This window comes from Dunckerocampus dactyliophorus, chromosome 18 (genome assembly GCF_027744805.1).
Source record: "Dunckerocampus dactyliophorus isolate RoL2022-P2 chromosome 18, RoL_Ddac_1.1, whole genome shotgun sequence".
NCBI classification, from domain to species: Eukaryota; Metazoa; Chordata; class Actinopteri; order Syngnathiformes; family Syngnathidae; genus Dunckerocampus; species Dunckerocampus dactyliophorus.
The window spans coordinates 4,847,238-4,875,234 of NC_072836.1; the positions used below are offsets into that span (position 1 = coordinate 4,847,238).

Here is a 27,997-nt window from a genome sequence, read left to right on the forward strand (position 1 = left end):
TCCGTATCCATCTATTTGTCATGATGTGGTCTATCTATCGATGTCCAAATACAGACACTTTATTGGTGTGACATATCCCCCTAAAAATGTCTGCAGTGTTCCCAGCAGTGAAATATTTTTTTACTACGTCAAGTCACAGTGTGTTTTTATAGACGCCATAACTGCGTCTCACTTTATAGTTTTGGTGAGGGAAGCTTCTGTCGCACGCACACACGCTCATTACTTTTTTTTATTTTTTTTTACCGTCAGTCCACAACAGAGAGGCCACTCTGATTTTAGGAGGTGCAGATGTGAGAAGATGGGAGAAGACGACTGACTGTAATCCGGAAGAACGACGGCTTTGATAACCTTCTCTATCTCTGCGTGGAGCGCCTCTATTCAACTAAAGTCGCCAGGTGCAAAGTCTATAAAAGCAAATAACCGCCGGGGTCTCGTAATTAGCAACAGGTCAGAAAACATTGACATGAACAGCTGCATTTGAAGTATCATTAGTGGTCAGCATCCAGCAGTGTTTGCTGTCTGTGTGAAAGTCATGCGTGTTACACGTGCCGTACTGTTGTTTCGGATCAACTCATCAGCAAAATTGCCCCTACTTCGCCACTCCCCCATTGCAAAATGACTGTATCACAAACAGGGGCGCCACCTGGAATTTTGGGGGAAAAAAACAAAACATTGCACAACATTGAGTAACCAAGAGAGCTAGGTTTTCCTTCCAACTTTCTCATGCACTCCAAATCATTATTAAGGTTAAAAAATGTACTTGTCACCTGCTGCCAGTTATTGTTGTGGAGTAGGTAAATAAGCGCACCAGCTGTAATTTGAGGATTTACAGTCATTTATTTTGTCTCTTTCAGGTGTTTGAAGAGTCTCTGCATGACACTACACTTCCCTGCACCGTCTCCTACTTCCTGTGTGGACGCGGCCTCTTTAAAGGCAGAAGGGCTGCTGGGAAAGTCGTCAATGAAGAGGAAGAGGAGGAGCAGGAAGGTGGTGCTGGTGAGTGTGTGTGTTGGGGGAGGGGGCGTTGTCGACGGGCCCTGCAGGACCATTTGTGCTGAAGCTCATTTGCGCAGCGACACTTAATTGGCTACAACAATTAATTAATGTGTTGGAAAGTTGGCACAAAAAGTTCATTTATGAGGGTTTTAATAAGCAATTAGAGCAAAAGCAGCGAAGAGGGGGAATTAGCGGAGAGGAAAGGGACGGCATGAGCGTCTGGCACAAAGGCGGGCGCACGTCCGACTGTAACCGAGCGCCGCACTTTTGTCTTTTTTGCCGACCCCTCACGTTTGAGGAGCTGATGAATGACTGGGCATCATTAGAAGGCCATTATCCGCCTTTCAGGGGCTCTCGCTGCTCTTCTTGAGGTGCCTTCAAAGCCACGCTGACCTTATATTGTGCACACGTCGACCCCCAGCGTGGCCCCTCCCACGGCCACCTCTCGTGCCGGCGCCCAGTGTAAAATATCGCATGACTAATGAGCGGAGCAGGTTGGAATCCTGGGGAAGATGTCCTTGGAAGACGAATGCATTTTGCGGCAGAATAATTAACTTAATTAACAAATTCACATGCATATTCATCAGCCTATTAATGTCCGCTCTCCGCGCCGCTTGATGAGCAATGCAATAATAACCGTTTCATTTGCATACTTGTGTTCACACTCACGCCCTTCTCCTATGGGAAGGGGGGGGGGAAGTGGCTCGGCCTCCCGTTGCGTCTTGTAGGCCGCTCCCGCACCTGCAACACGTAGAAAAAACAGGACTAATGATATTGCAAATATTGTATCCAGTTTTCCCCAAAGAACTGCAATCTATTTGTGGTGGTGAGCTGCAGGGGTTGGGGGGGGGGGGCGGGGCTAGATGATGTAATGGTCTACAGTAATTTGCATCATTGGCCATTGCGCATGTGCATGTCATTTTTTTTTGATTCAGGGAGACAAAGTGAGCAAAAAACATGAGAAGCAAAACAAATTTGTGTTTTTTTTTTAATGTCACAAGCAAGACGGAGCCACCTGTGAGTGCTTTTAGATGTGAGGGGAGAGCTGACAGTTGCACCGGCATTCGTGTTTTCATCTTAGAGTCTCCAAAAGTGTGCAATAAGACCAGAAAAAGTCACTTGATTTGTCATTAGACATTTTTTTGAAAAAGAGAATCTAGAATACTGTATATCGCTAAGTTGGCGACACTAACCAACCAGGTGTGTATGAGGTGTGTTAAGAAGCAGAGATGTGATGCCATCTACTGTAAGGACTTGGAACAACAAGCCACATTCTGACAGTCCCATTATACAGTAGTGTTATTATGAATGAGCATGAACAAGTAGTGCCAAATAGAAGGTAATAATTGTTAGATCATGGGTCGCCAACCAGTCAAACCTTTACCGGTTCATCCTGAAAATATTAGGAAAAACAAATGAAAATAAATGAAAACAGATCAGTGTCCTCCCTTCCTGGAGTGTGACCATAACGACGCACGACCTGAACACGCACGTACGCCTCTCTGCAGGCACGCACTCTGCCAGCCCCAGCCCTGCAACCAGGAGGTGCCAGCACAGGCCACACGCTCGCCCCGCAAGCAAGCAAAACGCACTGCGTGACGCGCACCTCCATAAAAAACCTCCAGCTGTGGCGGTGCGGATTGTTAAGGCTGACTGTTGTAATGCATCGACCGTCTACCTCTTTCCTCTCAACCACCGTCGCTCGCCTGCGACGGGAAGCCCTCAAATAGTTGTGGTTTGCTTTCAGAACTGATGCCATGCACCGAACCCCGACAAAGAACCACAGCAACAGGGGCATAACATGCTTAACAAGATACATTGAAGTAAATCACATGCAGAATTCAAAATTAATCCAACCCCTTCTTCGTGTCTCATGCAGTTACTAATAGTTTTTTTTAAATTCAGTTTCAATTACTGAAGACGTTAGACAATATGGCTTCTGAAAGATTGCATCTGAAATATTGAGACAAAAACGCATCTTTGCATTTGTTTTGTGTATTTTGATTATTTTTATAATACTGAGAATAACTTTGTAGGAGCCATTTATGCATCATTTGGGTTTAGTTTATTTGGTTTGTTTTGCGTTGGCGTTTACATTCGTCCCTCGTTCATAGCGGTGAATTGGTTCCAGACCCAACTGTGTGAAATGAATTTCCACGACATATGGTTCAATGTTAATAAATGGAATACTTTTGTAGTTAGAGCGTTTACTTACTTTGTAAATACGTTTTTTAACATTGTTAGAGCCCTGTAGACATGAAATAACACACCTGTAGTCACCTCTACATTGCACATTGCAACTCTGCTGCAGGGACTCGAGACGGCCGCTAGCTAGCAAGCTACCAAGCCAGAAAGCTAACCAGTTAGCCTCAAATTTATGTCTTCTAAACTTGAGAAGCCAAAAATTTACCACTTTCACACGGGATGGGATGAAACGTTTTTTCACTCTGTCATGTTGGACATGCCATGGCTGACTTCATGCAGTGTTAAGGTAATGTAATGTAAGCTAATGTCTCAGTGTTTTGTGTCATTACTGCCGCCTAGTGACCATAATACTTGTGTTTCAATATGTTTTGACTAATAATAGACCATACAGCGATCATTTATTAACTAATCAATTAATTTCTGGAAAAAGTGATAATCCAACCTCGATATTGCGAGGGACAATTGTGAAGCTATACTTTGTTTGACCACAGGTGGTAGTACGGTGCGGGCTGTGTGTAAGTGCAGAAGTGACAGGGCATGGGAGAGTGACAGGAGGTCAAATGTTTTTTTACCACTCACACGCGTACCTGCTGGCTAGCATCCATTGTGCATCCACAGTCACCATTCATTCATGCTGACGCCATACACCCACATTTTAGACATAGGGTTCATTCATTCACAAACGTGAATATATACCACAAACACAAGTTCCTGTCTGGACAAGATTGGAGCGCGTCATGACCTTGAATCCCTCTACCCCGAAGCGACTAAAATGGGAGGACTTGATAGTGAATGCAAACATTTGAAATGACAGTAAAATATGTTGGATCTGAGCAATAGCTATGTGTCCACTAAAAAGCATGCATCTCCAAATGTTTTTTTTGGTAAAATGCTTTGTTTCAAACTCAGGATTTGTCATCATTCATGATCTTTGCTTGCCATTTGTACAAACATTGTGTATTCAGGAGCATAGGAATTCAGATAGTAAGAAAAACACAGCAAAAGCGCTTAATAAAAGCAATAAAAGGCAGGGCTGCACAGATAATTAAACACTCAAGTGGAAAGAAATGGAACAAAAATGAACAGGAGTAAACAAACCATTGAAGTACGCAGTTTAAATGCTTTCCAATTAGTTTCTTGTTTTGGAACTTTCTGTAAAACGTGTTTTTCTTTTCTTAATACAGTAATGAGTCAGCACATAGGTGGTCATATTTTATATACACACACGCACACATACGTGCACTTGGCGCCGTACTTCTATCCTCAGTTGGAGAGCTAATAGATGTCAGATGAAGCTAAATGAGATTGGATGTGTGTGTATGTGTGTGCGTGTGCGTGTGCGTGTGTGTGTGTGTGTGTGTGTGTGTGTGTGTGTGACACTAGTTGGCTGCCTGGCTCCTTCCACAAGTCACGGCGTCGTCTGCCTTCCTGCTTCCTGCTTCCTGTTTGCTTCCCTCACTCTCCTCGTGTTATTTATTCATCCCCCTGTCAGCCTCGTCCTTAACTTATTTATTTCTTGCGTTTGAAGTCGGGCTCCTTGTGAACGTATTTATGGTGATGTGTGTGTGTGCGTGCGTGCATGTGGTGCATGCGCTGACAGGTGCTTTATTCTGAAAGGACCACTTGAGCGAGAAGGGAAGGGAATGAACCAATAGCGTCCTTTTATTTCCTTGATTTGTGTTTATGCTTGAAGGGCTTGTCGAGTGTGTTTGTGTTTTCTTTCACACTGGATTTGTATTCCGACTAGCAGGGACGCTGTTTAGTGTAGTGTGTGTGTGTGTGTGTGTGTGTGTGTGTGTGTGTGTGTGTGTGGCTCTCAGCTTCTGTCAGCATGTGTGTGTGTGTGTGTGTCTTGTGATGTAGCGCGTTTCCTCGGAGGGGTCTGAGCATCTCGGCGTTTCATCTCGCTCTGTGTGTATTTGCGCTCATCTCTTTGAATTCCACTTGTACCCTCTCATTGCTGTGTGTTTTAACGACTTCTCCTGCCATACTTGAGACGACAGTGATCCCCCCCCCACACACACACACACACTCACACTCACACTCATGTGTACGTCGCACCAGAGCCGGACGTGGGACGAATACGTGGGTTGTCTTTCATGGCTTCTTTGAGGAGATGACGAGGGAAGGGGAGGAGGGTGGGCGCACCAGTGCATTGGTGAAAAGTGTGTGTGTGCGTGCATGATGCCAGCTTGTGCTCAGACAGCAGCAGTTTGCCGAGCGAGAATTAAAAGTAGGGAGAGATGCCAAGTGAGTCCCTGGAGACAGATACAAGGGACAGCGACAGAAGAAAGAGGAAATAAAACACACACACACACACACACACACTCACACACACTATAGCAGCACATGAAAGACCGTTTTGTATAGAAGAAAACATCACATACCATACCACATGATAATATACACTATTTGGACTATTGGGACTTCATTTTGATCAAGATCTCTTTGCTCTCACATTTTTTGACAATTGCATGCATCCAACCAGGTGGGAACACTTTGGGGAAGGTGATGATGTCATGGTCTAATTTGCATAATCCCGTTTGTGTATGGACAGGTAACAGAGCTTTTGGTGTCATAAGAAGTGTGCGACGTTACCTCATGTTGTTGCATCTTGTTTAACAACAGAACACAAAATTATGGACTTACGGGTGTTTCATTTTGTGCAGCGTACGCACGGGCCATAAAAAAAAAAATCATATTGTTTCCTGGGCTCCGTTTAAAGGAAAACTGCACTTTTTTTGGAATTTTGCCCATCATCCACAATTCCTTATGTGAGACATGAACACACACATCTTTTCTCTTATCTGTGCATTCTAACGATATAAAAACAGCTAAAAAGAGACAGCTAAGAATGCACGTAATGGAGCGCAACTATTCTGCCTATAAAGCTTTCTGGAAAAAAACTCCAAAAACTGCCAAAAATGCTCCATTTACATAATGTGACCTGCATATTAACCAAGCTACAGCGACATTGTTGTTATTATTGTTAACATTGTTACGCCGAAGAACTATGTTACTGGCGTAGTGACACCTCGCCACACCACACCGGCTAGCTCCTAGCCGGCTAGTGACTAGCTTCACAACAAACTTGCTCACAATGCCTCAGGCCACTACCAAAAGCTAACGCTACATATTGGAGCTGCTGCTGTGTTTTTATTTTTGAATTTGGAAAAGTTTTGAGTTTGTTTCTGTGTTGTTATGTGCACAGGAAGTAACGCTTAAAATGACCAAAGTACAGCAAAATACTATTACTAATACTAAGTATTACATGTAATCGTGAATGTACCTGTTACTACATGGTTACAGCATGTGTATAAAACCTTGTTGGAGGATTTTGGATGTGTTTTAATAGTGGGCTTTGTAGGCGGAATAGGTGTGCCCCATTACGTGCAATGATGTATATTTAACGTACACGCCATTGTACATGTAATATCTCACTTTATTGTCGCGTCCAGGGGAGTTGCCGCTGGGGTACCCAGCATACCTTGTGGGCGCTATGTACTGTAAATAACAGTTAAAAGTTACGTGTTTGTTGTTAGCGCTTAGTTGTTGTTACCCACATAGAATGGAAGCTCCTTGTTGTTGTGGGTTAACTTAGATTTTACATGTTGTGCTTTTTAGTCTTGCGCCGTCTGTCCAGGGTTGTCAAGCTAGTTGTTGGGCATTGCTGAAGTGCTTCCGAGGATGCAGTCATGATGCCACCTACAGGATGTGTTTTTAATGACAAGCCATTCAAACAGATCATTGTGACGTGAATGTGGGTGACACGCGCTTGTGACTTGTGACTTGTGATTGTCCTGTGACTTCACTACCTGCATGCATGCACATGTGGTCTTTCCGCGTAGACGCTATCCTAATACTTTTGTCCCCCCTCTCGGGAGCAACAAGACCTCCTCCCAAACGGTGCTTAAAACAAGCGTACCCACAAAGTCACAATTACGAGAACGTGTGTGTTCTCGCCCTTCTCTCCATTCACTCTCTGTTTCTCTCCCTCCCTCCCTCGCTGTCTGTCTCTGTCTCCCCGAGCCCCGGCGAGGTGACACCCAGTGTGCCGTGTGACACCGAGCTGTCACCTCCCACTCCCCCGCATCACACCTCTGCCCCCTGCTGGGCCGGACCCGTCAGCGCATACAGACACACGGGCCTGACACCTCCTCCTCCCTGTTGGAATGGAATGCCAAACATCACTTTGGCATTCTTAATGACTTCAACTTTTTATATGTGCATATTTGACTCCAGGTGGAAACCAAGGACATTTTCTATAGCTGTTTAATCCTGCAACTCTTCTGCCCCTGAAATGCTGCACAAAAAAGGGTGAAAATGTGTCAAAATATGCAGCACAACTGTGTTGCCTGTGCTATTATACAAAAGTAATAATGACAAATACACCACTTGGTGGCGCTGTTATAAAACCCCATAAGGGAGACTGACCTGAAATACGTAAACAGCTCGACAGCGCACCTGAATCACCCTGAAATTTGGTACGCACCTTTAGGGGACTACCAAGCACGTTTGTAAAATTGAAGCAAGATTGGTTGAAAAACATGGCAGCCATCGAGCAAAAACACCTTTGCAGAGTTACGGGGGCGGGACTTGTCCATAAGTCATTGAGCATTTGTTTAATGATTCTAAAACTTTGAGGATTTGTGTATTACAGTAATCCCTTGCCGCTTTGCACTTTGAATTTGGCTTCAGTCTGTCACGTTTAGAAAAAAAAATCAATTAATAAATCATTCATTCAGTGGCCTAGTATTAGTTAAAAATATGCATCTTTAAGCAAATTTTACATGTTTTTTTTTGCTTGAATTAATCATTTTCAAACATAAAAATGGCAAAATTAACTAAAATGCAAATGTAAGGCATTCAGAAGACGCATTCAAAGATGTTGTGATGATATGTAGTATTCTACACTGGTCACTAGGTGGCAGTAATGTTACTGTAATGTTCTGTAAGACACACAAGCATCGGATTTGACCGCCGGGCTTTTATTGCATCTTTGAATGATCTCACAACAGGCACAATAATCCCTAACGCAGGCTACTGTTGCGGCCATAACCCACGCCAAGCTAAAACTCAACTCTGAACCCCCGGCATCACTTCCTGGCTGCCCCCCACTCAGCTTCTCAAGCACCGGAACACATTTACAGCAACACATACCAGCACAAGTCTGATTTATGTCTTAAATGTCTTATTTTCTGTTTTTCTGTCTACTATACTGGGTAATAGGAGTGTAAATATGACAGTATTGGTGTTATTTTTATTTTTAGAAGGCTCTAATAATGTTAAAAAACATATTTAGAAGGTCGTAAATAGTTTTCCTTGCTCTAACGATGAAAATATTCCATTTATAAATAAGGAAACCTACTTTGTGGTTATCACGGTCGAGTCTTGAACCAATTGACCGTGATAAAGGAGGGATTACTGTATGTGTATTCTAGCATGTATTCCAAAACATTATGACCACAACCCATCGGGGGCGCAAATGGCATTTATCATGTGATGATGTTCCAAGGGAAAATCACAGGATTCTTCCACATTCTAGTTTGAAATTATTCCGTGATGGCACAGTTTGTGTTTGTTGTTCCAAAAGGTCACAGGAAGTAAAGCAGCAAATAAATCAGGCTTGGACGTTTCCAGGAAGTTGGCGCTGGGCAGTGTCGCGAGACACCACCTTTGGCGATGCTCGTCTCTCCGACGCACACCTGAGTGTGACACCGGCCGCTCGGACTCGGGCCTCGCCGCCCATTTTTGCGTGGTGGGCACGGTGCGATTGAGATCTCGAGCATTAGTTGGTGTCAGGAGTAAATTAGAGGCCAGATCTGTTTTCTAATCAGAGCACAAGCACCGTGTTAGAGGAATTAGGGCGACAGCTGCTGGGAGCTTTTTATTCCTCTCTGCCTCAGCCAGAGACAGGCGGACCCCAGCTCAGGGACCACCTCTTTACCACAGCCACCTGTCAACACCGCCACGCGTGTGTGTGTGTGTGTGTGTGTGTGTGTGTGCGTGCGTGTGTGTTGATGTGTTCCCTCCCCCACCCCCATAGATCCTCACATACATGTGAGCACACGTCTATTGCCACTCGCGCCGGCACACACATGCTTGCACGCAAAAACCGCCGTCTGGTGTGTTGACCTCCCTCCCGTCTTTTGAAATTAATGACAGTGCAGGTTGTGCGCGCACGCAGGCATTCACGCCGTGTTTGTGTTCGCCGGCAAGTGTGAAAGGCTCTTATGAGGTATCAAATTGGAGTTAGGGTGGAGCGGTGGGCGGCCTCGCATATGTCTGTTTACTATCATCGCGGTGTTCATTCGCCGTGCAGACACATGCAAAACTCACCGCGATGGCAGTATAGACCTCCACCGAGGCCAAACAATACGGATATGTATCATCAGATACCCAGCTCCTGCATATCGCTGAATTGTTATTAAGATCTATGCAGTGTTCACTGACAAATTAAGGAAAATGCTGAAAAATCTTGCAACGTGAACATAGCTGTCCAATAAAAAGAATGTATCTCCAAGTTTGTTGAACAATTTCAAAAAAGTTTTCTTTCCTAAGCTAGGAAAGAAAAAAAGCTCATCATATTGGAGATACGTGCTTTTCGCTGAACAATACGTAACAATATCCATCCATCCATTTTCTATGCTGGAGCCTATCCCAGCTGACTTTGGGCGAGTGGCGGGGTATATGTAACAATATGTAAAATCTAATTCCTCAATCCACATTTGTCCTTTTTTGGCCGTAGTGGAGGTCTGCACAGATAAATATGGATCCAAGTTTTACTTCATTACATTTTGTTGTCGCCTAATGAAAGTCAATTGTCCCCACATTTTGAGTTTTTTTTTTTTTTTACATTTTTAATAGGACGTCTGTGTAGGCTCTCTGTCGTACAGGAGTTGTCCATCGAGGAAAAGGCTTCTTGAGACGTCATCTGTACTTCTGTGAAGAAGGTGTCGGACGTTTCGCTCCTCATCCGAAGAGCTTCGTCAGCGAACTAATAAGTGCTGGTAGCCTAGGCCTTAAATACAGTAAGAGTGGGCGGAATTGGTGTGCCAACACCCTCCTCCTATTGGTTCCTTTCCTGGGTGGAGTAGTGGTCTAATCCTCTCCTGACATTAGCACCTCCGATAAAAGGTTTGAGGTTTTATTTGGACCCTGTGTTCAGCAGGTTACTGAGACCGAAACCCACAGCTCTTAGTCTTGCAAATGAGGTGGAGCCAGGGCCGAGCCCGAACAATAGATGCTAACGAGCCAGTATCAGAGTCGTTCATACCCAACTCAGGGAGCAACACTTCCCTTTTATCGGAGGTGCTAATGTCAGGAGAGGATTAGACCACTACTCCGCCCAGGCTTAGTGTCACAAGATCTTGCAAGATTAAAACGTGGTGGGATTACTCGTTCAGAAGAAGAAATATACATGCATGTTTCCTTGTCTGTTTTCCTTGTTTCTTGCCTCCAAACAGGCAGGAAGAGCTTCCTAGACGCTTTATAGAATAACAGCAAATAGAGTGAGACCCCCGTCAGTCATACGGTCGCTTTGTTTCTGTGGGGGGAGGCGGGGCTGCTAGCATACACACAGCAAAAGCTTTGTGAGGAACACTGTAAGGTAATGTAGTAGAAATTAGGAGGGAAAAAGATGCTTCCCAATGCCACAGCCCCCGTGTGGGAATATTAATAACAAGCAAGGTGAGCCCATCAACACGAACAAGCCAGTATGCCGAACTTATTTGAAAGTGGTAACAACATAAAAGGCAACAAAACGAACTTGCAGACGTATCGACCCGACCCAGCTTTCTCATCTGGGAAAAAAACTACACATCGAGATGCGGAGCCTTCATTCTGACAGTCAACACGCACTGAGGCGTAAGAAAATACAAATGGAACAGCGCAAAATTGCGTGCATTCATAGCAAAAATAAATGCTGCTCTTTAATACAGTTGAAAAGCCAGCATTTCAAGAAATGCTCCAAACGTTTGATAGACATTACGAATTGCCTGCGAGAATGTACACGTCACAAACGACAATTCCACATCTTTACAGAGTGAAAGATGACATATTAAAGGAAATATTAGATGACATATTAAAGGAAATATTGCAATTAGGATATTAGGAAATGTTGACAATAATATTGTTTAGTGTCAATTTGTGGGACAACAAACCTTTCAAAACGCACCTGCATTGTTTTGTGATGCGGTTTGTTTGTCCTTTGTCCTGTCATATTTTTTCATTATCCATCCATCCATTTTCTATGCCTCCTCATTAGGGTCGCGGGGGGTATGCTGGACCGTATCGCAGCTGATTTGGGGCGTGAGGCGGGGTACACCCTGGCCTGGTCGCCAGCCAATCGGAGGGCACATATAGACAAACAACCATTCACACTCACATGGACAGTTTAGAGTAGGAATTAACCTAACATGCATGTTTTTGGAATGTGGGAGGAAACCCGAGTACCCGGAGAAAACCCACGCACGCACGGGGAGACATGATCATCCCGACCTCCTGACTGTGTGGTCAACATGCTAACCACTCTGCCACCGTGCGTTCATTGTATTTTTTTTTTTTTTAATTCATGTTAAAATCTTTTCTTGTTTTGTTCTAGTGGACCCAGTCTCGCCCCTCGTCTCGTCTCGTGAGTTGGGTGTCTCGTGACACCCCTAATTTTTTTTTATATAAAATATTTCTACAGAAACAATTGCCATGTGTTTCAATGTTTATAAAAATGGAGAAACTTGCTTTCCATAGGAGAGCAACACTGGGTAAAAATATCTTTCCACATTATTTAGCTATAGACCTCTGCTAATTTGCATTATCAGAGATACCCAGCTTTTGCATATCCCAAACTTTGCTTTAAAATTCATGCAACATTCACTGAAAAATTAAGGAAACTGTTGAAAAAACACATGCCCAATGAAAAGCATGTATAGTTGTCCATCGTTTATTGTGGTTAATTGTTTCCAGACCCGACCGTGATAGGTGAATTTCCACGAAAGAGTGTTCAATATTAAAAATTGAATATTTTTGTAGTTAGAGCATAGAAAACCTGTTTGACCTTCTAAAAACGTTTTTTAACATTATTAGAGCCCTATAGACATGAAATAACACCCCTATAGTAACATTTATACTCGTATTACTTAATATAGTAGACATGATAGGCAATAATAAGACATAATAACTTACCGTTAGCATTGGAAAAGTTCCTTCTTGTTGCAGTATCTCGAACGTAATGTGGGTCAATCACATGGCATTAAAAAAAAAAAAATCAGCCTATCTTCCATCCTCACTGTGACGTTTGTTGATTGATAGCCAGTCTAACATTAATCTGCCATACATAGACGTACACTCCGACAATACTAGCTTTATTTTCATCACATTGTGCACTGCTTGTGCTTTGCCTGCGGGATCACAAAAGTGACACGAGACAGCCGCCACTTTAACATTGCTATAGCAATCTACCGAGCTAACTAGTTAGCCTCCAATTTAGTTATTCTAAACTTAAGAATAGGTTTGATGGCTGACTTAATGCAGGTTATGTCTCTTCAATGTAACATTACTGACGCCTGGTATTGACCAAAATACTACATATGACTTGTCTTTCAATATTGTTTTCTTAATAATAGAGCAATATTCGAACCGGATGTTGCGAGGGGAGGCTGTATCTCCGAATTTGTTGTCAGAACAATTTAAAAAATGATTTTCTTTATACCTGGCTAAAACATCACATCAAAGCTGACAGAATTTGGAAATACCTGCTTTCATCAGGAGCAACAACATGTAAAATGAAATCCCTCAATCCACATTTATCTTCACTGACCTCCGCCAAGGCCAAACAAGACCACGGCAAATGTGAGTGTTGATGGAAGAATTTAATGATTACATCATGTCGCTGCCTAATGAAAATCAAATATGTCCAAATTGAGAGATTTGTGTATTATTTTTAATATAAAAAACAACAAAAATATTTTTTGGATTGAAGAAAAATGGAGATATTTGCTTTCAATAGGAGAGCAACCCAATTTTCAGTCAGAACAATTTCAAAAGCTCATTTGAACAGGCGAGGAATTTATTTTCTACATAGCGTCGCTGTCTAGTCAAAATCAAGTATCTCAAAATATCTTTGAGATACTATAATATCTTTGTAAATTTAATATTTTTAACATAAAAAACAACAATTTGAGATTAAAAATGGAGAGACTTGGTTTTCTTAAGAGTGAAACAACGCGGTTTTAAAAAAAGAATTGACTCGCTCCACATTTGTCCGTGTAGACCTCTGCCAAGGCCAAACAATTCTAATTTGGATCAGCACCAAAAATGTAAAGCTACCTTCTGCCTATGTGGGGAATTTTGCCGTTAATAAGATTCATGCATTATTCACTGAGAAATGATGGAAAAATGTTGTAATCTTGTAAAAGTTAAACACGGCACTTTTGTCTGGATCTGCACCAAAAATGTTCCTTGGCCCATACGCCACCTGTCCACATGGTATGTTCAAATGTTAAAACATACCTGTGAAATATAAACATAGCTCATCAAAGAACGGCATCAATTATGTTTGGGAGTGTGTGTGTGTGTGTGTGTGTGTATGTTATTAAAAGACAAAGTCAAGGACAATCACATCTAAAAATCCCCCCCTTTTTTTGGATTGGGTCCAAATGCGCTGCTACAAAGGCGTCCATTCATTTGGGGAGCTGTAAAGTGACGCTAAAAGAGGATGACGGGCTGCTTCCCTGCCATGACTGATGATGGCGCGTGTGAGAAAACGTGAGCGTCGTGATCCACTCGTCGTGGGCCGGACTGTGGGAGGGTGAGAGGTGTGGGAGGCGACGTGGAGATTCACACCGTGTCACACACTTCTCAAATCCAGTACAGTACATCCAGACTTTCAGGTGATGTGGAATTCAGTTTGACGTTTATGCTTTGAATTCCAATGTTGTCAACAATATGATGAGGAAATGCTTTGTACGCATAGGACATTGTCACCATCTACTCCTGCAACCAAATGATTGCATTCCCCGGCATAGCCAAACACACTCAATACAACCGATGCTGACATTTGGCTTGTCCATATTTTGTTTGTGAAAATCTTCCAGTCACATTACTCAGTGCCACCGTCTTTATTGTGCCTTTATTGTGCAATTAAGGCATTTCTTGTGTACATCGTCTTTTCTTTTGAGCAGTATTGCAATATTAGATTTTAGTAACATTAAAAATACATGCATTCACAAGAAATGTTTAATTTTAATAAAAATTAATATACAGTATTTTAGTCAAATTAAATAAACATGTATACTCAATACGTATATTTAATTTTAATATTATATTTTAATCAAATTAAAAATACATCCACACACAATAAATATATTTTATTTTAATAATATTAATATACAGTATTTTAGTCAAATTATGTGTATATTTTAGTAAAATTTTAAATACATGCATTCACAATACAATTATTTTATCTGAATAATTTTTGTATATTTTAGTCAAATTAAACATATACGCATATGCAATACATATTTAATGTAAATAATATTCAGATGTTGTAGTAAAATCATATATACATGCACCCACAATACATATTGTTTATTTTATGTGAATAATGTTAGTATATTTTTGTCAAATTTAAAATACATGCAGATGCAATACATATATTTGGATAATAATTACAGAAATACATGTATATAATTTGAATAATCTCACATTTTAGGAAAAATTACAGGAAAAAGTACATTTATTTGAATAATAGTATTTTTTGTCAAATAAAAAATCCATGCATTCACAGTATATTAATACTATATATTCACAGATATTTTGTTTTAATGCTTAATAATATTTTAGAATATTTATAATAGTTTATATCATCTTGGAAATATTTTAGTATGTATATATATTTTATATATATATTTATATTTTTAGGACTTCATGTGATATCTGTATCATAGGTAACGCAGTTTTACTGTGTACACTATACTTAGCAATATATAGATTTTTAGTTGTTTTAAAAGTGACAAAACATTCCATCACACCTCCACTCCACAAATAACCTGCAAGTTCAGTATGAAGTCTACTATTAATACAATTTGAATTTGGACTGCAATCAGCCAACCCGCTCCTCTTCCTCCTCTCTCAGCACACCAACACACACAAACCCACTTGTGTGAACATTAAGTTAAATGATCCAGCACCGTGACCCATCTGGGCCGAGAAGAATAAGCGTTCCTGACGCATGTGTTGTCCCCGCCGAACTTCAATTTTCGTGGATGCTAATTTGCTACTGGCAAAATGGGGAAGACGCACAGACACACACATATATAACAGCATCCCACACATGTGCACGGCCACACAGTGTCATAAATAGAGCGACGGTGGCAATCGGCAGGCCTGGATGGGGGCCAGCTCTGCACCAGCTCACTAGTTAAATTATTAACACCAACTGATGGGGGGGACAAAGAGAAGAGAGCGGATCTGGAGAGGAGGTGAATGGAGACAAGCCACACATCAGAGGGGGCTTCGTTAAATGGGAATGCGCGTTTTTTTCAAACAGAGCAAGAGAATTTGGGATGAGTGCAGGAAATAAACTGGAGGGTTTCTTTTTTTTTTTTTGTGCTCCCGTGGATGGCATACTAATGGTCCATGGCTTGTATTGCTGTGTGTGTGTGTGTGTGTGTGTGTGTGTGTGTGTGTGTGTGTGTGTGTGTGTGTGTGTGTGTTTAGCAGAGCGAGGGGCGGGGAAGAGAGATGGCGAGAGATCTGGGGATGTTGGTTCCGATCCAGAGAGTTAATGTTGCGCTCATTGATGGATAGAGTGCCAGCGAAGAGGCTCCGTAGCCGCACAAAGATGGATGGAACACAAATAGCCCGCCGCTCTGTGCCGCCGTAGTTTGATGCGGATATCAAATCGACATCAGGGAGCGCCGACATCACGTCACCCCACCTCAAAAATCCTGCAAAAACGAAATAGTTTGATTAGATGTTGAGTGGGAATGCTGAGAGATGTTATCACCGCGCCCAAAATGCTAAACAAAGACGCCAATTGAGGCAAATAACACACAATACTCGAGATACCATGTGTATATTCCCACAAGTGGCTGTAAAGTGGATCAGGCAGTGGTGTTTAAAGTGCAGCCCGGGGACCATTTTCAGGTCGCAGCTCATTTTTTGTTGGTCCGCCGCATATTCTGAAAGTTAAATTCATGCATTATGAATAAGTGGAACATTGGTTAGTGTCATTACTTAGTTCCAGAAGGTCCGACAGACAGTCACTGAATACATTTTTTCCATAAGAAATAATGTAAATCCAATCAATCAGTTCCCGAAAGCTAAAAATGTTAACACAAAACACATTTTTATAGTTTCACATGCAGCAAACAATTCCAAAAGCATATAAATGATAAATGAAAGGTTACTTTTACCTTTATTGAAGAAGTGATTTTTGATGTGAGTGTTCCTAAAGACACGTTGTGGCAGTGAGACACCACCTTCCTGTTTTGCCATGAGTTATTTCTTGAATTCAATAGTGTTTCTCACCTCAATAACCCAAAATGGAGCGAAAAAAGCCAAAGTCGTCTATTACTACTCCTAAAGGTGGCGACAACGCTCTATAGTGCTATTTGAAACCCGCTTTCATAGAAGAAAGTTAGTAGTTGCTGCCATGAAAATGTTGGATGTGTCAGTCCTATATCTTGCTGAGCCTTCAGGTGTTTGCTGGTAAATATTACATGATTTTTATATATCAGCTGTTTTAAGTTAAATGTGCATCTTAGTTGCCTATTTAATTGTTATATTTGGAGGTGTTCGAAATCACGATGGAAATCGCTAATACTAATCGCTAGTGCGCATATGGAATTTTCAATGTACATTAGCATTGAGCTTGGGCATTTGTTTAACTGTATTTTGTTTATGTTGAATGTCATTATAAAAATTATTTTGTACCTTTTCTAAGTCATAATTGACATGATTTATTTTGGTATGTTCAGTTTTGCAGTGCTTCAAAGTAAAGGCTCTGAAATGGAACTCAGCAGCAGTCTTTATTGAGAACCTGTTATCTGTTTGCAGAGCTAGCAGGTAGAGAGCAAAGTGCTGGCTGTGCTTTGCTTCTGCATGACTGCACTTGACTTTTATACTTTTTTTTTTTTAATGGTTTTGATCTGTTAGCCCTGCGAATGACTGGCGGCCAGTCCAGGGTGCCCGAAGTCAGCTGGGATAGGATCCAGTTCACCCGTGAAACCTAATGAGGACCGGCGTTATAGAAAATGTTTTTGAGTTTGTGTTGACCTTGACCTTTTGGAAGTCTGCAGCAGTGACGGATGGAAACCTCAAAATCGATACGACCAATAACAAAGTTTTCGATATTGGTATTGATTCCTGTCTTACAGTATGGATATTTTGACACCTTTGAGGGAAGGTGTGCGGTTGAGAAAAGCAGTTAGAATGAATCATGTGACATTATTTAATTTGTCGATGAGAAATATCATTTTTGAGTCTTACTGACATGTTGGTGTTGGCAGGAAATACTTTTCCTTTCACCTCTCATTGTGTCCCTTGTGTAGTAAATTAGTCGGTAAACAATGCAGGCCAGGAAAAATAGAGGCAACATATTAAATATGTCTGTACTGTCTAGGGCCCTATGGAATCACAGAATTTGCTAATAAAAATGTAATCTACTGTTAAACGCGGAATCGTGCGGAAATTGACATGTGAATTAAATGCTATTATTGTGTGGAAAAGGAACGTTTTTATGGGGAAGTATTTGCCCAGCGGACGGCCCAATCGTGGCAGAATGTCATCACAAACACGAGCCCCCCTCCCGAACTAAACATGTTGACACGGCAGCCTGAAACACTGGCGAAAGTTGGCGGAAAAACTCCTCTAACGGAGTGTGAATGGAAGCTAGCTGTTTTTGCTTATTTAGCAGAGCATGCTAGTGTTTGTGTGCGTGTGTGTGTGTGTCTGTGTGTGTGTGTGTGTGTGTGTGTGTGTGTGAGAGAGAGAGACTCAGACATTATGAGTGTGTTTACACCGCGTTGTCTTTTACCGCTTGTTAATGTAAGCGAGCATTTTATGATGCCTGCTGATGTCGTGCAAGTTCTGAGTGAAATAAAATGAGAGGCACGTTTATTCCTGCTCCCAGCTCGTCTTAACCATCAGTAGACATTCTCAACACACACAATACACTTCCAGCCTTCAAAATAAGAGCACCACATCCTGTCTAACTGTGCAAACAAAATAAGAGTGTCATAAAAAGTATCTTACAGTACAATTGGAACTGAGTTGGCAACTACTTCTTCCTTAACCGCAAGCCAGGCAATTTGTTGAAGACTTTGTAGAAATGTTTGCAGGCTGACATCCCATTATAAAAGTTAGCCAAGCTAATTACTACGGGTGCTCCGATCGATCAGCCACCGTTCAGTATCGGCATAAATGCCTTTCAATGTCGATCGCTAAAGTCGATCACCTGTGGCTAGCACTATTGCAACCGCAGCCATCCTTTCATGCAGTGTAGTGTCTTGCCCTAACTAACGTCTTTGGCAGCGTTGTCCTCCCACTTTCCATCAAAACAATAACAATCATATCTATGAACTTATCTATGAACAATTTATGAACTTAACTGTCAACACATGCCACGAAAACTATCTTGAGGGGGTAGCATGTGATAAAGCTTTAATACAGCACATGAAGAACAAACAACTGACGGAGTATGATGAGTTTTTGAGGCTCTCGGTGTGATCATCAGTCAAAGGGCAGCTAAAACAGCCATGTGGCTAACACTTAGTCAGAAGGCTAAGCTAATAGCCCGAAAAATAATTGAATTTACTGGACGAGATGAGCAGTCTTTCTCAGCAGTGGAAGACACCGGCTTCGCCGAGTGCTCTCTCACTTACCTGGAAGTCCTGGTAGAGCTCCACCAATGTACTCTCACATCCAAAGTCTCCTGAAAGAAGGCGTGTCATCCTCTGGAAGTTTCACCAATGATGTTCTCTTCTTCTTTTCCCCTTTATACAGCACCCTTGGCCAGTAGCACTCACTATAGATACATTGAAAAATGTATAATTAATCCATGTGATTGGTATTGTTATCGGCTGATTTCAGTCCTGGATGATTGGTATCGGACTCGGCAGCATAAAACCCTGATCGGAGCATCCCTACTAATTACTGGGTACGATTGTCCAACGATGTATTGCAACAATAAGTGTAAGAATTTTTGCACTTAATTAACAGACATTTTCTTCACGAATCCAAAAAGCACACACTATGTTGGTAAAATAAGTGTAAAAGGTAAAAAGTGGAAGTCTGAAAAATTAAAACGGTAAGAGTGGAATTTGGAAGAAAATAAACGGAGTTTGGGAAAAAAAATGGAACAGATTTCATAGGGTCCTAACTGTGTGTGTATGTATGTACTGCAATCCATCCATCCATCCATTTTCTATACCGCTTCATCCTCAATAGGGTCGCGGGGGCATGCTGGAGCCTATCCCAGCTGACTTCGGGCGACAGGCGGGGTACACCCTGGACTGGTTGCCAGCCAATAGACAAGCAATATAGACAATATAGACAAGCAACCATTCACACTCACATTCATACCTATGGAGAATTTAGAGTCACGGGGAGAACATGCAAACTCCACACAGGGGAGAATCGAACCCAGGTCTTCCCGATCTCCAGGCTGTTCCTGTATTGGCCAACGTGCTAACAACTAGACCACCGTGCGGCCCTATGTACTGTAATGTACCTGTATAATTGATCAGAAAAAATGTGAAGTGTAAGCATCTATTTTAGTGTAAAATAAGTAATTACGAATTTTATTTGACAAGATGTTGTTTGTTTCCCAAATATATTGGTATTGCTGTTTTACGTGGTAATATCAGAGGTATCGCCCATCACTGGTGCCTTTTGTAGTTCACATTTAGAGCGTGACCCATTTAAACTTTGACCTCTATTTTGTCCTCCAAATGTCTAACAATGATGCAGGCATCAAACATGAAACCTTTGAACCTCATATGAACCTCTTGAACTAAAAAAAAAAAAAAAAACAAACTGAAAAAATGTTTGCATTGTGTATTTTTGTACATGTTCTTGCCCACGAGGCGCCCACCACACGCTCTCCCCGTCATCCTCCTCTCTGGCAGGGATGGGGTGGGGGGGGGGCATCGGAGGGGTGAAGTGATCTGTGCGAAAGCCTCCTGTTCGATGCGGCGTGCGGGCTGAGGCAGAGGGGGATTGTGGGTAGCGGCTGTCTGCAGGGGTTGGGGGCGGCGGCGGCGGTGGGAGTCAGTGATGAAGGGAGGGGCGGATGGGTTGCCGGGGCGGGCGGCAGCAGATGGCGTGCCACACTGCGAGGGCCGTCGGCTGGCATCCAGAAGAGGAGGAGGAGGGGATAGAGGGAGGGGATTGGAGGGGCACTGCTCCCAAAGTGCCAGCAGGCATCAGGGGAAGGAGAGCGGGAGGCAGAGGTGAGGGGCTTTGGTGGGAGACGGGCTGCGAGACAGGCAGACATTTTGAGATGAGAGCATCTAAGACGGGGCTCGCCAGCGTTGTTCGCCGCTTATTGCATCCACTGACCAACAACGACCGCAACCACGCGTTTTCTTTCAACTCCAAAGCACAAGACACTTTTGACCTTTCCCCACTTGCAGCGCCCGCCGCCCAGGCACCCCAAAAGGAGATCCCATCCTTTTGGCACGCTGCCGCCCGAGGATTGCCACCGATGTAGCGTGACGTTGGCACGGGCGGGTTGGAGGGCGGCCGCGTCCGGTTGGCATATGTACTTTGACGAGATGACACCAGGTCTGCGATGATGTGACACAAGTTTGGCAGACCTAGCGTCAAGGTGGCATGAGAATGGCACGAGGTCAGCCAGGGCCGTAAAGAGCTTGTAGAGAATAGATATTCAATTGGCGGCCCGCGGGCCAAATCCAGCCCGGGAATGACAACGGACCAGCCCGGGAGAGACCACTGTCCAGAGCACGGTCATATAGAGGATCTTTTTTTGCAGTAGGCTATTAAAAACAGCAGAGCACATCTGCCATAGAGAATCTTTGACTAGAGTTTTTGCTGTGGGTTATTAAAAACAGCAGAGTGCTCCTGTCATATAAAGAATCTTTGACTTGCATGTTTGCATTAGGTCCTTAAAAACAGCAGAGTGCTACTGTCAGATATAGAGGATCTTTGGCTATAGCATTTTTGTAGTATAGGTTATTAAAAACAGAAGAGCGTGCCTGTCACGTAGAAGATCTTTGACTTGCGTTTTTGCCGTAGGTTGTTAAAAATAGCAGAGCGCTTATGCCATAAAGGATCTTTGACTAGCATTTTTGCTGTGGGTTATTAAAACCAGCAGAATGCTCCTGTCATATCGAGAACCTTTGACTTGTGTGTTTGCAGGATGTCCTTAAAAATATTCAGAACAGAAGACAGCAAAGCCCTGTCATATAGAGGATCTTTGACTAGCATTTTTGCAGTAGGTTATTATAAATAGAAGAATGCTGCTGCCATGTGCAGGATCTTTGACTCACAGTTATGCTGTGGGTTATTAAAAACAGTACAGTACTCCTGTCATATGTAGAGGATCTTAGACTGCGTTAATGCAGTAGGTTATTAAAAAGAAGAGTGCTTCTGGCATTTAGAGGCTCTTTGACATGTATTTTTGAAGTAGGCCATTAAAAACAGCAGAGCGCTCCTGTCACATCGTGGATCTTTGACTTGCATTTTTGCATTAGGTCCTTAAAAACGGCACAGTGCTCCTGTTATATAAAGGATCTTTGACTAGCATTTTTGCAGTAGGTTATTAAAAACAGCAGAGCTGTCCTTGGCATGTAAACAATCTTTGACCAGCATTTTTGCAATACTCTAGGTTCTTAGAAACAGCACAGTGGTCCTGTCAAATAGGCGATCTTTGACTGTTTTTCTTTGCAGTCGGTCCTTAAAACAACACAACTGCATAGAACTTCAGTGTTTGTGTGGGGATGAGTAAAACTGCGATTTTTGGTTTATGTCATATGAAATGTGGGACATTAACTCACGTTTTTAAACCTTGAGAACATGAAATTATTGACTTAGGGGTGTTGGTTTCATTTTGTACGACTCCACTCTCATGGGTGTCATTTTTTTTAAACACTGTTGTGGGGGAAATGTGCATCTTTGAAAATATCCGTGCTCATATTGACATGTCCTAAATCACACAGTTGGTGCATGTGTTGTATCTTCCTGACCAAAAGACAGTCATTGGTACATGGTTGCCCAATAACGCTAATACTATGACAATAACACAATATGACAATAATGAAGAGCAGCGTTTTGTTTATGTGTTTGTGTGTCGATGATGGGAAAACTCGCAATGATCAACAAGTAAAGATGGCTGGTTACTAAGATTGATATTAGTATGTTTGTGTGTGGAATCCTCTATCTTTTCATCCACAAAAACGAAAATCCTAATTAAAAAATGAACTTTTGTAAACAAGCTAAAAGTTTTTCGAGCGGAAACATGGCAGTCGGAAAACAAAACACGGCATCAAAAGGCCCGCGCAGCTGCGTCCCGTTTGTTTTTGCGCCCCGGAACTCCCGTCGCGCTCACTCCAGAGAGGGCACACGAGGGGCCTGAATATTTCATCTCCGAGATCGCTGTCATTCCGCATTCATGTGTGCACATGGGATGCTAATGCTAACCCACATCTTGGAATCTGTGCTAGAAGACAAAACAAGACAAAGCCGTGCGCTAGCTAGGTCACGCGCCAGGTTGACCCAATTCAGCCATGACGCCGTCGTCGTAACGAAAATGAATGTTGGCTTGACCAGCATGTGTCACATTGAAGATAGTGTCGCAGCTTTTTGCGGGTGACGCGATTCCCTTTTCAGTATTCGAGTGCGAGCGCTTCACATTACCTGCAAGTGCTGCTGAAAACGAGCCTCTGTCTAATTAAGGAGCACCTTCAGCGGAGCGTGCACACACGCAGACAGACACCAACACGCAACACACACCAACATCGCAGCCCGCCGCTGCCGCTGAGAAGGCTTGAACAGATGTTGAGGAATTTAAGATGCAAAAGGGAAGTGGGACTCAGCCGCCCCCCTCCCTCGCCTTCCCCCCGTACCCCTCCAACACACCCACCCTGTGCTCCACCTCTCAGTGTACACACACACAGACACACACTACAGCCCCAAACTCAAAGATACATCCTCCACTATGGACGCTCATGCATACACACGCATGCAAACACATGTACATACACGTGCGTGCACAAAAGCACACATGCACAGTGGCCAACGCCTTCCCCCCCTTCACTCCTCCCCACCCTCCAGGGCTGGCCCCTGCTCATAAGGGGGCGCCATGTGGCACTGTATTCCCCCTGGCACGAGGCAGCCTCTCTGCCAGCTCTGCATTGTCCGCTGCCTGCTGGAGAGCACGCGCCCGAAACGTGGCCCCCTCCGCGCCCCCCTCCCCTCCTTTCTCCCGCTCGCTTTCATCGTGTTTACCGTATCCGTACTGCATTCGGGTCTCCAAAGTGTGCGTCGCAACCTGAGATGAATGGGCTGTGCGCAGGTGATGGCACGCCGTGGGGAAATCTACTTCTAGCCGCCGCGCCGCATTGTGTTGCCTTTGTGTCTCGCCAAATTTGCAACCTTTGTCAAACTCCACAAGCAGCGAACGATTGTTTTAAAGGGTTGGCGTTATAAAATTTGCCCGCGGGCCTGTAAAACAAATAAAGCGCCCTCACAAAGCCGCTATCTTTTGATGAGTTTTTTTTTTTGAGTTCCTTCCATTTCTTCTTTGCTTTCATGATGATGGATGGTGTCAGGGCCACCTGCAGACACATAAAAGACAAATACCTGGAGTGAGCTGCATGAGGAAGCCATTAGCAGTGCCGTTTGCTACACTTTTCCCAGCCTTGCCATGAAGAAAACAACAAAAATGACTCATACTGTACCACTTTTGAGCTTTCGATCCCATGGGATATCAACTGGGGATTAGAATATACATGATAATTGATATATTGGGGGAAAAACTAACTCAACTAACTAATTCAAATAAGCAAACTTTCCAGGACAATGACTGCTGATTTGTCCAGTTAAGTTTTTTTTTAAACACAACGCAACAACACTATTTCCCATAAATAATGTAAATCAATATTTAGTACTACATAAAGCGCTGTGAGAAAAAACGATGGATGTCACATGATATTGCGGCATTAAAACATGACAACATATTAATTAAGCATATATTAATCATCAATTAATAAATGAAAAGAAACTTTCCCACCTCAGTCACGTCCAACCGATCCAGTTTTCCCAAAAAACTACACATCAAGATGCAGCGCATTCGTCTCAACAGTCAACACTCACTGAGACATTTGGTCGACAACGTAAATACAAACGGAACAGCGCAAAATTGTGTGCGTTCACAGAAAGTCAACGGAAAAGAAATGGTGCTCTTTAATACAGTTGAAACGCGGGCATTTCAAGAAATGGTGAGAAAAAACATGCCACAAACGGCAATTCCACAACTTTACAACAGTGAAAGATCACATATTAAAGGAAATATTGCATTATTATGATATGTTATTATTTATCATAACATTAGTGCTTTATTTGGTCTCCACAAATGTGGACACTAATATTGTTTAGCGTCAATTTGTGGGACGATAACCATTCCAGAATGCCTCTGTATTGCTTTGTGACGCAGTTAAATAAAAGTTTTGTCCAGTCATATTTTTTCATCGTACGTTTCTTTGTCGCCCTAGTGTGGTACTATGATACAATGTTTCCCATACATTCATTCATTTATGGCGGCCCACCACAAATACATTTGCGCGCTACCTGTTCACCCTTGCTCCTAAACACATTATAATGGCACTGTCTGTGAACATAGCTTGTCATTCCAACTCCGTACAGTAGATGGCATCATAACTCTGCGTCTTAACACCCCATATGCACCTGGTCTGACAGAGAATAAGAACACGTAGTAGGAGGGACGGGTGTTGCCAGCTTTGTCGCTATGTTATTGAGTATTCAGACCCATTTAGATTGTGTTTTCCAAAAAAGTGACTAGAGAGAGACAATTTCTGGCAATTTCTTCTAGTCTTATTGGACATTTTTGCCAACAAGCAGCTGGTGCATAGTCAATTGTCCTTAGAGCCATAACAGAGGTGGGACAAAGGCAGGGGTTTTGATGACATTTTTAACGTCCAACTTCTCACATCCTGCTGTGTTGAAAGTAATTGTCTCCACTGTTAACAAAAGTGTCACATTTGCGTTTGCTTTTCCATCTGTTTGTTCGGGAGAAGGCTACTTCCTGATTCATGGAGGATGACTAACAGATGAGTGGTGCCATTATGGTTATTTGAAGGGGGGACGCGTCCATTGATGTCATCAAATGGTGAAATAACTTTCTGTAACTCCACCTTTAGCCAAATGTTAATGGCTCCTTACTAGGGGCGTCACAAGGCACTCATTTCACGAGACCAGACGATACACAAGATTGAGTCTTTAAGACTGACAAAAGGGTTCACTCCCTTCATGCCGTTGTTCTATGGAACAACTGCGCATGCTGAAAGCAATGCACAGAGTGATTTCTCTTCCTGCCTGTTGGGAGGCGAGAGACGAGGAAAACAAACATGCACGCACATGGCAATATATTAAGGCTGGCAAAATTATGGAGTTCATTTTCATTTATTATGTAATTAATTAATTTATTTGTTATCGTCCCAGGCCCGAAAAATTACTTACCGAAAAATCTCGTCACGTTTTAATCTTGCGAGATCTTGTGACACGAGCATTTGTGGCACCCATACTTACCCACACTTAGACCTACCCTTCAGGAACTAATAAAATGTTTGCCAGGTCATTGGGGACTCTTTTGCCTGACGCACCATAGGAAGAGCACAAGGGAAGGTAAGTCCATAGATTAAAAAATATATATATACTCTTTTAACCATGAAAAAGGTACAACTTCTTACTCTGGAGTTAGAAAGATGTACAGTCTTGTAAAGGGTAGTTTAGTGTAGATTGAGACCAAAATGGACACTTGTTGAAGCAGGAGTGGATTATGTTCAAACTGAAGCTCACAGGATTTTGTGTGACGTCAGGAAAACAAGTTGTCTATGTCCGAGGAAGGAGCAAATAGGGATGTTGGCTGTAGGGGACTACGGAAACATGGAGGTAAGTGAGGCCTCCATGCCTTAGCCTGACCAAGCTAGCGACAAGTAACCTAAAAGCTAATTTAGGCCTCAACGGTCTTAGTGCTTTGATCACTAACTTGAGTTTTTCAACATCCATGAGTAAAATGTGCTGTTAAATTATGGTTTCATTCAAACTTAATGCCAAATTTAAACTTCAGTTAGTATTTGTTTGTTTGCTAAGCTAGGTAGACATCCTGAGTCTTTTGTAGTATGGTGCACCCTGCTGGTTTGGAGTATGAACTGTGAGGCATTACGTCGTTAGACAGGACCAGAAAGTCACCTTTTTAGTATAAATAGATGCTAACCCTACTCCTCAAATATTGATATTACAATTATGGATTTTTATAATCATGTATAGCATGGCAAATGGTATCGTCAAGCGTGCTGTAAACATGTATTTTTTTTTATACTCTGCGCTAAGCCTGGAGCAGCAGCTCCATTTAATTACATTTGACAAAACCAATCAAATTAGTTTCCCCTGTAACAGAATGCGCGACAGCTCGCGTCAACAACAAATACAGCTGAGGTCATAAATAAAAGAAACTATGTTGTAGAATAGTCCTACCAGAAAGGAACATAAACATTGACATACAACATAGATTAAAAGCAAATAGAAAAAGTACGTAACATACCTGCAGTCAAAGTGTACATAAGTTTCTCGTTTGTCATAAGAAGTGGCTCTTAGCTCGCCACCATCACACAGCTGCTTCACGGGGGCCCGCTGGGGCTCCGCGAGGCTCCGGGTAGCCTCATCTCTGTGTGCTTGGGTGAGAATTAGCCAGCTTTAACGCTCGCCTCGCCTGCTAATCCCTTAATCTGGCGAGGCGGAGGAGGGAGGCTTTGCAGGAGAGATGGGGTGTCAATCCGTGTCTTCACTTCTCTCTTGGCACTTCAGGAACAAACAAAACAAACAATGAGGGGAAAAAGTTTGCCGTCTAGTTATAAATAGGATTTTCTTAATTTTATTTGTCAAAAGATATGCAATAATCTTTGTTGCACACAAGATTTAAGATTGACAGGGGACCTCCAACATGCTTAATGAGTTCTGTTTACATTTTTTTTTACACATTTTGACTGTTTACTAGTCAGTAGGTTCTTTGGTTAGTTATTTAGTTAGTAAACTTTTTGACTTATGGGCCACATTGGGCTAAATAAAAAACCTTGCAGCCCATAATAAGTCTGTAATTGTAAGAGTCAATGTACCCACACTCTAATATATCTAATGTGCGGCTGCACAGTAACCCTTAATGCTACCCTAATTCCACACCCAGCTCAGAGCGGCCCACTGTGTCTTGAGCCTATTAATCAGAACCCTTTAAACCTTTAATCTGGGGGGGGGGTGGCTTGTGTCGTATGTCGCATTCAAACACGTGGACCTGCTGACACCTTGTTGAAAACCACTGCACACCCTCACCCGTCGTGTCGCTCGCTGCTTCTCTTCCCCAGACTCATGTGACATATTGAGCGCCTACAGCGAGATTCTTCCCCATGAGCGGCATTCCAGAGCAGGCTGTCCCACGGGAGCACCGGGAGTGGGGCCCGGCCAGTGGTGGCAGAGGGGGCGGGGGGGGCTTTTTTATGCTCAAGTGTGGTGGGTCGTTATGATTGGATTTATTCTCTGCTACTGT

General features: G+C 42.8%; 1 long non-coding RNA gene across 2 annotated transcripts; it reads left to right on the top strand.

Annotated features, from left to right (window-relative positions):
• The first annotated feature begins 254 nt into the window (after positions 1–254).
• On the top strand, positions 255–27,921 carry LOC129171322 (uncharacterized). 2 transcript variants are annotated; one of them, XR_008566770.1, is made up of 3 exons: positions 255–395; positions 855–996; positions 27,816–27,900. It is a non-coding gene; the product is annotated as an uncharacterized LOC129171322 (long non-coding RNA). The 2 variants fall into 2 exon arrangements; XR_008566771.1 differs by lacking the exons at positions 255–395; positions 855–996 and adding exons at positions 25,838–26,082; positions 26,277–26,349 and having other exon boundaries at positions 27,816–27,921.
• Positions 27,922–27,997: the final 76 nt, after the last annotated feature.